This window comes from Hyaena hyaena, unplaced genomic scaffold, assembly GCF_003009895.1.
Source record: "Hyaena hyaena isolate Hyena2069 unplaced genomic scaffold, ASM300989v1 scaffold_591, whole genome shotgun sequence".
NCBI lineage: Eukaryota > Metazoa > Chordata > Mammalia > Carnivora > Hyaenidae > Hyaena > Hyaena hyaena.
The window spans coordinates 567,990-582,045 of record NW_024081224.1 but is presented as its reverse complement, the minus strand read 5'-3'; positions in this window follow the sequence as shown (position 1 = coordinate 582,045).

Genomic DNA, 14,056 nt, shown 5'->3' with positions numbered 1-14,056 from the left:
ATCCTGTCACTCTGACCTCTGCTTTTGTCATTACAACTCCTTCTCTGACCCAGACTTTCCTGCATCCCTCTTTCATTTATCAAGGCCCTATTATAAGTCACCTCACATTGGGCCCACCTAGAACATTCTGGACAAACTGCCAACTCAAGATCCTTAACTTCTGTAAAGTCCCTTTTGTCATGTAAGATTATCACGCTCACTGATTCTAGGAATCAGAACACAGAATTCCTTGGGGGCTGCTATTCTGCCTACCATATGCTACTATAAACCCATGATATTGTAATTTATAATAAATAATATATTTTTGTCTTCACCCATGGTTCCTAGCTCAGAGCTCCCCAAACCCTTGGAATTTCCTAAGGGATTAGAGCAATGGGATCATCTTTTGTTAGAGTATTTGGTCTTTTGTTCTCAGTACCCGAGTGGAAAAGGTGAAATTGGTTTCTTGTTATTCATAACAAGCTCTTTCAACCACACAGGAGTTTATGTTGATAAGGTTACTTTTGAAAAGCCCCAGGCAACCTAAGGAATGAAGCTGGTTGCCAGGGAAACCAACCAGTTGATTGGAGTTTGGAACTTTCAGCTCCACCCTCCAACCTCTAGGGAGGGAAGAAGGGCTAGAGATTGAGTTCAGCTACCAGAGGTCAATGGTTTAATCAGCCACGCCTACATAATGAGGCTCCATAAAAATCCCTGAAAACTATGGGGTTTGGAGAGCTTCCAGGTTAGTGAACCAGAATGCAGCCTATGCCAGGGAGGTGGTGCACCCTGAAACACACAGGAATATAGACTCCCTCTGGACAAACCCTGATACATGTCTTTATCCAGCCAGATATATATGTATCTCTTTATCTCTTTTCATTTGCACCTTTGATACCCTCCTTGGGTTCGATTAATTAAGCAAACTGGTTTCCTTAGCTCTGTGAGCTCTCTAGCAAATTAATCAAACCCAATGAGTAGCACATTTGGTCTCTAACTGGTTTGATTAGAACCAATATTGGAAGGGTCTGGGGAAGGAGTCATTTCCTACATTGCTGGTTTAAGTATAAATTGGTTCAACCTCTAGGGAAGGCAATTTGGCAGTACTGATCAAAATAGGTGCCAATATTTTTTAATCCGACAAGATGCACTTGTAGAAGTTTATTCTGCAGATATTCTCACACATGTGTAAATGACATACCATCCATGTACCACAGTCTGTAATAGCAAAAAGACTGGAAACAACCTAAATGCCCATCAGTAGAGAAATGATTAAATAAATTACATGCATACCTTGGAGATATTGTAGGTTCGGTTCCAGAATATCTCAATAAAACAAATATTGCAATAAAGTGAGTCAAATTAATTTTTTTTGTTTCCCAGTACATATAAAAGTTGTTTAAACTACACTGTAGTCTATTAAGTATGCAACAGCATCATGTCAAAAAGAGCAAGGTTTATATCTTAATTTAAAAATACTTTATTGCTGGGGCGCCTGTATGGCTCAGTCGGTGGAGAGTCCAACTTCCGCTCAGATCATGATCTCACAGGTGGGTTCGTGAGTTCGAGCCCTGTGTGGGGCTCAGTGCAGACAGCTGGGAACCTGGAGCCTGCTTTAGATTCTGTGTCGCCCTCCCTCTCTGCTCCTCCCCCACTCACACTTTGTCTCTCTCTAAAAAAAAAAACAAAAAACAAAAAACACTAAAATTAAAAAAATTTAGTATTTTATTGCTAAAAACTGTAAACCATCATCAGAGCTTTCAGTGAGTTGTGATCACTGACCACATACCATATAACATAACAATGAAAAAGTTTGAAATACCATGAGCATTACCAAAATGTGACATAGAGACATGAAGTGGACAATTACTGTTGGAAAAATGGTGAGGATATACTTGTTCAACAGACGGTTGCCACAAACCTTTAACTTGTAGAAAAACAGTATCTGTGAAGCACAAGAAAGGGAAGTGCAGTAAAATGAGATACACACCTGGGTAGTAAAGCCCTACAACGGAGCATGATGCCACTGTAAGGACTAATGAGAAAGCTCTCTGGGTACTGAATCAATCATCTCCTAGATACATATTTTTAATTGGCTTGTTATTCGGAATAATTTTAGATTTAGAGAAGAATTGCAAATCTAGTACAGAGAGTTCCTGTATACCCCTCACCCAGTTCCCGTCTCCCTTGATGTTATCACGGTACATGCGTGAAAGGGTTCCAATCTAAAATGGAACTGGGGATATGAATTGGCGAATCTCATGCGTGCACCCGCAAAAGAATGGAACTTAAAAACTGAAAGACTGTTTTTCTATAAATGCTCAATTTACAGAAGACTAAGACTTAAGTCCTGATCAATGAACATCCGCAAAGATTATCTCCCCATCCTCAAGCCAATGAACTTACTGCTTGGACTGTGGCTGGACTCCCTTCTCTTTGCTCTCCTTATCCATAAATCAGCCCGCCCCAAACCCTCAGAAGACACGCTTGTAGCTTGCTATAGCATACATTTCCCGAAATGCAATTCCTCCACTCATTCCGAAGAAACCCAGTTTCTGGTCATTTGAGCTTGCATCAGTTTACCTCTTTATGCAGGTCGACATAGGATACATTGTCAAAACTGAGAGACAGATATTGGGACATTTCTGCTAAATTCTAGACTTCATTCGGATTTCACTGGACTTTTCTGTTAATGTCTTCTTTCTCCTCCAGGATCCAATTCAGGGTATCACACTGCATTTCGTCACCCTGTCTCTGAGTCTTCTCCAGTCCTTGACAGTTTTTCAGGCTTTCCTTGTGTGAATAGCTTGGGTGAAGACTGGTCAGGTATTTCCATAAGATGCCACTCAATTTCAGTATGACTGACATTTTTCTCATGACTAGACCAGAGCTCTGAGTCTCTGGAAAGAATACCACAGAGGTAAAGTGGCTTCTCTCTGCGTCATAGCAGGTGGCACATAAATCTATACCACATCACTGGTGACCTTTACCTTGATGCCGTGGCTAAGGTACGCAGTTTCTCCACTGTAATATTGCCATTTTTTAATTTTTTTTTTTTTTTTTTGAGACAGAGGGAAAGCACGAGCTGGGGAGGGACAGAGAGAGAGGGAGACAGGAACCGAAGCAGGCCCCACGCTGACAGCAGAGAGCCTGATACAGGGGCTTGAACCCACGAGCTGTGAGATCATGACCGGAGCCAAAGTCAGACACTTCGCCGACTGAGCCACCCAGGTGCCCCTAATATTACTATTTTTGCCTTTCTAAACTCAATTCTTTGGAATTCAGTCACTAAGTCAAGTCCATTCTCATGTGTGGAAAGGGAATGAAGCTCCACCTCCTAGAAGGAATATCCACATAAGATAAATGAAATTTTTGGGAAAGGAGGATCTTATTCAAACATCAATTTTTACATTTTGGATACTAATCCAACACTACATTATTTTATTGCTCAAATTGTTCCAGCCTTAGCCACTGGGGGCTCCTTCAGGTTGGTTCCTGAGTCCTTTCCATATGTCCCCTTCCTGTCATTTATTTGAGCATTTCCTTTAATTTTGATTGTTGCCTGGGGGTCAGCAGTTACCCCTCTCTCTCAGCACCTGCTCCTTCCCCTGTGACTTCTGGAGTTTCCTCCCCTTTGGCCTGTAGCCCCGCTATGCTTTCCCCCTATGCTGGGCTAGATGAGCCCTTTGTGGAGGGCTGAAATCAGCTGTGTCTGTCCCCAGGACAATTAAGAGGCCCCGCATGAAAGCCCAGGGGTCTTGCTCCCAAACCTCCTTCCATCTGTGGTGCACTAAGTCCTTGGGGTGCGGAGGTTGGGGGCCTACATCTCTCACACGACCGCCATCACCATGGTGCAGCTTCTCCAGGGACCAAGACCCAGGGAGCCAGGTCTACAGAGGAGTAGCTGGCTAGCCTTTCTCCAGGGTTCTCAGGGAGGGCCTGGTGAGATGAAGTCACAGATTTGTTGAGCTCCAGTGACCTGCGCCTGGGGATTTCACTCTTCTCAGCTCTCCTGTCTGATGTTTACCTCCTCATCCAAAGCCACCACGTCCAAGTTCTTCTTCTGAGATGACTGACAGAAAACTTTCCCTCCAAGGATCCTGACAGAGAAAGAACTGCAGGGGTGCCAGCATCTGCTGGTATCCATGCATTCTGCAAAGCACCAAGTGAGCGGGGAAGGTGGAGTGCAAGCGTGAATGCAGGCGTGCGTGGGCACAGAAGGGTGAAGGTGACCTTACCCTTGAGCTGTAAATGCATCTTTTATTCCTTGCTCCCAGATTCTCAATAGGTCTCCTCTCCATGCCCATTGTCAGTACCCTCATGCTACCATCACCTCTCACTCAGATCAGAGCCATATCCTCCTGAAGTGCTTATCCTGTTCCAAGTCATTGTAGAGATTTTTTTTTAATAATCACATTATGTCACTAATGTGTTTCAAACTCTTGAATAGCTCTCCACGGCCATCATGATAAAGACCCTCAACCCCTTCCCTTACCTCGTGCCACTCCCCCCTCACTGCCCAAGCTGCAGCCACCTCGGCTGCCCTTCATCCTGGCTCCTTGCCCTGGGTCCTCTTCCCTCCAAATCCCTGTCTCTTCACCCCCATCATCTTCCCTCCTTCAGACAAAAGGGGTCTGTTAAATGAATGCAACTCTTTGGTGTCATTTCCCTCAACTGCCAAATACAGAGGGAGGAAAACCCTAAAGGCTTGTCAGGGGCCGGAACACCTGGCTATGGGCAGATGACGGTGGTGGGAGAGGCTGCCCAAGTGGTGGCCCTCAGCCTTCAGAGTGGGGTCTCCGGGTGCCAAGGCGGGTCACACTCTCTCTGCCTCGCTCGCACTGCAAGGGCCAAAGCTCCCAAATGTCTGTCAGAGACCTCATGAGAGAGCAGCTGCAGTGACAACAAAGACCTCTGTGAGCTGGGGGCATCACCGGCTGTGGTGACACACCATGGGCGGGAGCACAGACCCACAGGAGCCCTGGTCAATACGAGCACCACGGAGGAGGAGGAGCCACGAGGAGACTCACCCTCAGCCATGACTGAACTGAGAGAAAAGGGCAGAATTTTTTTGAACCAGTCTAGATAATCCTTCTGGCTTTTATCCTCCTGTGGCTACATCACAAGAGTCTTTTCTAGGGCCACAGACACTTGTCTCTAGCCAGGCCTCGCTTGCCGTCCTGGTAAGAAGGGAGCCTTGGGGGGAGGCATGGAAAGAGAGGGTAGGTTTCCACTGGCCCCAGCGCCACTCCAGGAACCTTCAAATTCAGCATCTGGCTGTTCCACGGGACTGTCAGAGATTCAGCCCAACAGGGTTTCCAAAGGCTGTTCTAGCTAACGGTCCTCAACCCAGCTTCTCTCAACTTCCCAGGAAAACACCCATAAGACACAGAACGAAAAGAAAAGGCAAAAACCACTGCAAACTTACACCAGAGCTCAGAGAAACTAATGATAATTGCAGGCAGACAGAGCCAGGTCTACCAAACCTTAGCGACGCCAAGGCAGCTTTAGGAATTTTAGTCTTCTCCCCCTGGGATGCTTTCCCAATGCTCAGATTTCCTAAGGTCTAGGGAGGCCATGGATTTTGCTTAACATTATATCCCAAGGGGCACCTGGGTGGCTCAGTTGGTCAAGTGTCCAACTTCGGCTCAGGTCATGACCTCACGGTTTGTGAATTCAAGCCCTACATCTGGCTAGCCGCTGTCAGCACAGAGCCCGCTTCGAATCCTCTGCCCTCTGTGTCTCTGCCCCTCCCCTGCTTTTGCTCTCTCTCTCAAGAATAAACAAACATTAAAAAAGAAAAAGATTACCTTAAAAAAAAAAGATTAGAGGACAAAATAAATTTGGGGAAAACTGATGAAGTGGCAAATTAGGAACACCTTACAGTATTAATATATCTAAATAAATGCTGGGTACCTGGGTGACTCAGTTGGTTAAGCATCTGACTTTGGCTCAAGTCATGATCTCACAATTCATGAGTTCAAGTCCTCCATCGGGTAAGCTTGTGCCCTGCTTTGGGGGAGCCCCACTTCTCTCTCTCTCTCCCTCTCCTCTCGCTCTCTGCCCTTCATTCACGTGTGCCCCCCCCCCAAAAAAAAACACTTCGTGGAAAAAATAACTTTCTTTCTTTTTTTAGGGAGAGAGTGGGGGAGGGACAACAGGAGAGGGAGAGAGAAAGAGAAAGTGAGAGAAGCTTAAGCAGGCTCCATGCCCTGTGAGAAGCCCAATGTGGGGCTTGATCTCACAACCATGAGATCACGACCTGAGTCGAAATTAAGAGTTGGATACTTAACCAACTGAGCCACCCAGAGACCCTCCTTCCCCCAAAACGAAATTTCTATAACACTATAAGGTAGTTGTTTTATAGAAGTTATATCTCGAATAGGACTCAAGTACAGAAAAGCCACTGTGTACCAGCAACAGCAGTGGTTTAATGCAAGCCAGTGCCCTGTTTGCTCATTTGTGAGAAGCAGGATGGCAGAATGATGAAAAGCAGACTCTGAAGCCAGCCTAGAGACCGCAGGGTCATGAGAACAAGGAGGTCTTCTCACCTGGGCAGCTCTTGCAAGGCAAGAAGGGGTCTGGCCTTGACACAAGTGAAAAAAACCTTCCGATTCTGCGGCCATCTATGGAGGTCACGCCACAATGTGGTGTCCCGTGCTCTGGTTACACTGGGGCTCCTGGTTTGCGTCTTACCTAGGGCTGAAAAAGACCAAGGCAGACATACATATTATTTTTTAAATGCACACAAGAACGGAGAAAAAATAATTTCAAAACATCAGAGAAAAAAATACTTAAAATACTTTTTTTCTTTCATAATTCATTGTCAAGTAGGTTTCCATATAACACCTGGTGCTCATCCCAAGTGCCTCCTCCATGCCCATCACCCTCCTTTCTCTCTCCCCCTCCCATCAGCCCTCAGTTTTTTGCAGTATTCTTTTAAAATACTTTTATTATAAAAATACTTATACTTTTTATAGAATAATGATAAAAGCAGTATCTTGGGAACCATCCAAGCCTCACTGAGGGTCAGCATTGGGATAGCTGTGTGATGCAGGGCAAATCACTTTGACCCTTCTATGAGCCCTATCTATCGGTAGGAATAATAATAGCACTTCCTACACAATGAAATGTTAGCTAAGATAATGATTCTTTGGCATGGAGTCCCTGATAGACGGTGCTGTTATTACAGATGATTGATATAGGTGGACAAGAAAATCAAAATAGTTCCTTTCAGATAGTTCCTTTTTTGATTCTAGTACACAATTTGAATCCATTGAAATCCTTAGTTTATAATACATGCCTACCAGTGGTTGTAGAACATTTAAAAAATGGACTTCTGTGTTGGGATTGGACCCTTGGAGACCATCTGGATTCAACAATTCAGAGTAATTCTAGGACTGAAAGAAAACATCAGGGGCGCCTGGGTGGCTCAGCCAGTTAAACATCCAACTTCAGCTCAGGTCATGATCTCGCTGTTTGTGATTTCAAGCCCCACATAGGGCTCTATGCTGACAGTTGAGTCTCGAGCCTGCTTCGGATTCTGTGTGTCCATCCCTCTCTCTGCCCTTCCCTTGCTCGTGCTCTGTCTCTCTCGAAACTAAGTAAACATTTTAAAAAATTAAAAAAGAAAAAAAGAAAAAGAAAGCATACCCCTGCATCTGTATACCTATACCCACACATGTACATACTACACTTTTGCACACACATCCACACTTATATATACCCACACACCACATACACCTTACACTGACGTGCGCACGCGTGCGCGCGCGCTCACACACACACACACACAGGTGTAAGTACTTTCCAAATGGTAAATGACTCGTACCAACCCGCTGTCATCCTCAATAATGGGAATGTCCCAATCTTGTCCTGGCTGTGCAGGTGTGGGAACTCAGGATTTTGAAGGTTGTGTCATATCTTATGGGAATGGGCTCTTACCTATGAGGGACAGTGTATCGTGACTCTCCTTAGAGGGGCACAGTGGGCAAACTGGAAGGAGGGAAGGGCCCTCTGTCAGACAGATAGCTAAGTACTTTCTGAAGAACAAGATAAGTAAGAGATATGTATTTTACATTTGTTCTTAGTGTAATTTGTCTATTAGTTCTTAAAAAATAACTCTATTTTTGTCTTCTCTTTTTTCTAATTAATCTACCTCCACAGTTATTATTTCTTTACTCCTTTCTTAAGGACTTGTTTTTCTAAACTTCTACGTGGAGTATTCAGTTGATTAAATTCTCTTTGTGTCAGCTAACAGAAGCATTTAAACCTATGAGTTTTATCTGAAAACATAGCTTTGTCCATATACCCTAGTGTTGATACGTTGTGTTTCCTTGCTTATTCTTTTTCTAAAGATTCTGGGATTGTAATCTTGATTTCTGAATGACTCTAGTGCTGTTTAGGGTAATTTTCCCCCCTTTTATGATTTCCAAATGGCTGGGTTTTCGTGTGTGTGTTTTAAATACTTATTGGCTACAATGTGGCTACAGAATATAATTAAGTATAATTTCTGCTTTTTGGAATTTATAAAGGTTTCTTATGCACAATTTGTATGAATATGTGTAGCTGATGTGCATTTCACAAGCCATGATCTAGGTTTGGTAAAACAAAATGTAACTTTATTTTTCTGTTACAAAACTTGTCCTCTTTTTTAAGATTCTATTATTCCTAATGGCCATTTAAATTTTAATGTTTAATGTTTTATTTATTTCTAGGAGAGAGAGAGAGAGAGAGAGAGAGAGAGACAGCGTGAGCAGGGGAGGGTCATAGAGAGAGGGAGACACAGACTCTGAAACAGGCTCCAGGCTCTGAGCTGGCAGTCAGCACAGAGCCCGACGCGGGGCTCGAACCCACGAACCGCGAGATCATGACCTAAGCGAAAGTCGGACGCTTAACCGACTAAGCCACCCAGGCGCCCCTCCTAGTGGCCATTTAAAACACAAAACCGACCAACCACCCACAAATATTAGCCACTTCTGGGCAAACTCAGCCATTTCTGGTTTTTCAGGATTTTCTGTCACTTAGGAATTCTCCCTTCCCACGTCTAAGTCAGAGGAACCTTTATAGCCTTCCAGGAAGGCCATCGAATGTTTTGTGGCCATTTCCTGCCCACAGTGGCATCCCTTGAGAGCATCTTCTCCTCCCAGGCCTGTCACCTGCCACGGGGTATGCACACCATAGCTTCGTGGCCTGTCTCCCTCACTTCCCGGTTTGGGCACACGCCCCACTGGCCCAGATCTCAAGGCCACTTCCACTCTGCCGACCCTCTCCCCACTGCGTTTGTGAAACCTCCCACACTAAGGTCCTCAGGTCCTGATACAATCTTGACACCTCCAGACTGCCTGCCTGTCCTCCCAGAGAATCTCCACTTGTTCACCTCACATCCCTAACTAGGGGAGGGATATCCTTTCAGGGGAGCTCTGACCCTAAGGGCGGGGGATGGGACAGAGGACCCACACAGCATCTGATTGTCAGGCATCCCCATTCCCAACTTCTCCGGTTTGAGGTTACAGGACAGAAATGAATCCCCAGGTCTCACCTGCACTTTGGCGCCACCTGGTGGTTGCTGGATAGTCCAGGCATAGCCCCTGCTTGGGATCTTGGTGCTGTTGATGGTGATCCTCCATGCTGCTGTGACTCCCAAAAGAGCTACTCTTTCCAGAATCCGCCTTAGGTTAGGTGGCGCCTGCTTTGTTGGGTGATCTGGGGATACTGGGCAATGAGAATACCGAGGAAAACACCGTCTGCTCTCTGGTTTCCAAAATTAAGTTAGGCTATGTTTTCACTGCCCAGCCATCCCTCCACCCGACCCTACCAACAAGAAATAATAACTTTAATTCCCACCTCAGCCCTTAAAGAATAGAAAATAGTCACCGTGAAGGCAGCCAAAGTCACAGGATGATATGGAGTGTTTCTGTCAATTTTACTCATTATCCCTCCAGATGTGTTATGAGCACTTGAAAGGTGGTAATAACCCCTCTTTGTAAATGTCTGATGCCCCCTTCCCTGACAAGTGGGGACCCAGCACCCTGAATGCTGTGGTCAGACAGGGCAGGTACCCACGCAGCAGCAGAGGAGGGAGGGAGACCCAATCCCAAACCACCTTCCTGACACCGTCTGAACCAGGACACCAAAGCAAATGGAAGGAGGTGGGAGAGGGGAACAGATTCCCTGCTTTCTGAAAGTAGAATGTTCCTGTAATCCCTTTCCTAAACAGAAATGGTATAAAGCAAAGCAGCAATGACCAGTTCCTGAAGGCAAAAATCCTCTTCAAATTTCCTTCCCCTAGCAAAATTAGGTGCTGATGTGTGTCTTTTGTAGAAGTGAAATAAAGCAAACTTTCAGACTGGAAGGGAAGGGGACATCTGTGCCTGAAGGAAGTGGAAACACCCCACATGAGCCAGGCATTCAAAGTAGTCAACAGGAGACACAGCTGGAGCGGGTTCCCTGAATCACACTGATTAGCATTCTCCTACGGAATTGTCTGTGAGCATATAGGCACATTTAACTTTTTTGCCTCAATTTTATTTTGTCCGACATTAAATGTACTAGCCTTCTTTATATTCACATTTTAATGTTCTTTTTAACCGACTGAGCCACCCAGGTGCCTCTATAGTCACATTTTAAAACAATATACTTTGGGGGCACCTGGGTGGCTCGGTTGGTTAAGCGTCCGACTTTGACTCGGATCATGATCTCATGTGGGTTCGGGCCCCACGTCGGGCTCTGTGCTGACAGCTCAGAGCCTGGAGCCTGCTTCAGATTCTGTGTCTCTCTCTCTCTCTCTCTGACCCTGCCCTGCTCACACACTGTCTCTCTCACTCTCTCAGAAATAAATAAAACATTTTAAAAAATTAAAACAATATACTTTGTTGTGGAAAAATATGGAAATTTTGGGAAAATAAATTTTATATATTTTTTCTATCTATCCATCTATCTCTCTATTCATACAGAGATTACTGGTGTGTGTGTGTGTGTGTGTGTGTGTGTGTGTGTGTGTGTGTGTGTTTATTAGTTTCCTAGGGCCACTGTAACAAATTACCACAAACTGGGTGGCTTAAAACAACAGAGACTTATTCCCTCATAGTCATGGTGAACAGAAAGTCTAAAATCAAGGTGTCGGGAGTGCTACACTCCCTTCAAAGGCTCTAGGAGAGATTATTTTCTTACCCCTTCCAGCTTCTGGTGGCTTTAGACATTCCTTGGCTTGTGGCTTCATTATCTCTGTTTTCATATGAACATGGCCTTCTCTATAGTTTGGGTCTTCTCCTCTTCTGTCTCTTCTGAGGACACTGGTCATTGGATTTAGGACGCATGAGGATAATCCAGGATGATCTCAGAGCAAAATCATCAATTTAATTACCTTTACAACTACAAAAATCTCCTTTCCAAATAAGGTCATACTACAAATTCAGGCATTAGGATGCAGATATACACACATATACACCACATTTTTATGCATTCTTTTCAGGTGTTGGTTATATGCATAAATAAAACTTTTTAAACTAAATTTAATTCACAGCCTTTATACAATTTATATTCAATTTTTCTGTAGCGAATTTCTCAGTCTTTAAATATTGATCCAAAACACGTTTGTAATGGCTGCATCATAGGCCTTCTTAAATGTGCTATACTTTATTTAACCATTCAGTTAATATTGAGCACTCATAATTTTTGGTACTATAGTCAACAGCCTGGCAAAAATCTAGCTTCTAAAGGTGTGTAATGGACAAGTTGTTGTTTTTGCTACTCTGTATCCATTGTCCCTTCTTCTGATAAACTACCCCTGTTTTTCCTGTAGAACTAAGCCTTCCTTATAGGCTCGGTTTGGTGAAACAATCAATGAATATGATGGTTCTAAACTTTTATAGTGTAAAAAATAGACATGAAACCTGACACAGGCTAATTTTATGCTTTCTCCATGGCAACTAAATCTTAAGCAAAATGATAAGATTCAAACAGCTGTAGCTGATTCATCCTGTAGCTGATTCATTGCTTTCTGTTACCTGGTCCAGAAAGCAATCGGAGAGCCACCTGGGGTTTCAATCCTCTTTGGACCAGTTTTCCATATTTCTCTATCAGGATTGTGAATCGAATTTTAAAAATTTTGTTTTCCGTTTTATTCTGTCTGAATTGATTTCTGGGGTTTTTTTAATTTTTTTTTAAATTTTTTTTATTTTTGAGAGAGAGAGAGAAACAGCATGAGCAGGGGAGGGTCAGAGAGAGAGGGAAACAGAATCTGAAACTGGCTCCAGGCTCTGAGCTAGTTGTCAGCACAGAGCCCGACACGGGGCTCGGGCCCATGAACCTAAGATCATGGCCTGAGCTGAAGTCAGACGCTTAACTGACTGAGCCACCCAGGCACCCCGATTTCTGGTTTTTGCAAAGATCCTTAACATATATAAGGTGAACCCTTGGTTCATTTTTCTGTTTTTTGCTTTCTAACAAAAATATTTAGTAATATAAATTTTCACCGAGCAGAGTTCAATTGGTGTGTAAAGTCATGTTCTCACTGCTATTACTTCATGAATGGATTTATATTTCTTCTTTGAACTGAACTATTTGGAAATGTGGTTTCAGAATTTCATGTGGTTTTTTTAGAAAATTATTTTATTGTGTTCTGTTTCACTTTGTTACATTATGTTAAGAGAATTTTGGAAATTTATAGATCATTATATACATGATGAATTTTTAGAAATGTTCTTTAGGTCATTAAAAAAATAGGTATTGTCTATTTGTGGATATGAAACATCCTTTCTCTTTCACACACACACACACAGTAACACATGCAAACACAAATATTATAATTAATAGCTGACTTCAGCAAGCTGCAGGATACAAAATCAATACATAAAAATCAGTTGCATTTCAATTTACTAGCAAAATCAATACATAAAAATCAGTTGCATTTCAATTTACTAGCAATGAATAGTCCAAAAAGAAAATTAAGAAAACAATCCCATTTAAAATATCATTAAAAAAATAATAAAATATCATTAAAAACAGGGTGCCTGGGATGGCTCAGTTGGTTAAGCGTCCGACTCGGTTTCAGCTCAGGTCATGATCACATGGCTCCTGGGTTCAGGCCCTGCATCGGGCTCTGTGCTGACTGTGGAGCCTGCATGGGATTCTGTTTCTCCCTCTCTCTCTGCCCCTCCCCCACTCGCACTGTCTCTGTCTCTCAAAAATAAATAGACTTTAAAAAAGTAAAATAAAATATCATCAAAAAGGTAAAATGCTCAGGAATAAAGCCAACTAAGGAGACATAAGACTTATATACTAAAAACTATAAACAGTGCTGAAAGAAATTCAAGAACAGCTAAGTAAATGTAAAAATACCCCAAGTTCATGGATTGGAAATATACAAATTCAGTGTAATCCCTATCAAACTCCCAATGGCTTTTTTTTTGGTCTTTTTTCTTTGCAGAAATGTTAATGCTCATCCTAAAATTTACATGAAATTTCAAAGGGCCCTGAATAGCCAAAACAATCTTAGGGGAAAAAAGAACAAAGTTAAAAGACTCATAATCCCCAATTTAAAAAACTTACTACAAAGCTACAATCACTAAAACTGACATTAGGATAGACATATAAACCAATGAAATATAATCAAAAGCCCAGAAATAAATCCTCACACCTCAGGTCAACAGATTTTTGACAAGTCAATAAGGAAAGGTCAATTTGCTCAACAAAGCATTTTAAAAAACAGGATATCCACAGGCAAAAACAAAACAAGCTGGATCATTACCTCACACCATATACAAATTAACTTAAAATAGATCAAAAACTTAAATTTAAGAGCATAAACTATAAGACATACTTGCACAATGATCATTTTATTTTATTTTATTTTATTTTTTAATGTTTTATTTATTTCTAGGAGAGAGAGAGAGAGACAGCGTGAGCAGGGGAGGGCCAGAGAGAGAGGGAGTCACAGACTGAAACAGGCTCCAGGCTCTGAACTGGCAGTCAGCACAGAGCCCGACGCGGGGCTCGAACCCACAAAGCGCGAGATCATGACCCAAGCGAAAGTCGGACACTTAACCGACTAAGCCACCCAGGCGCCCCATAATGA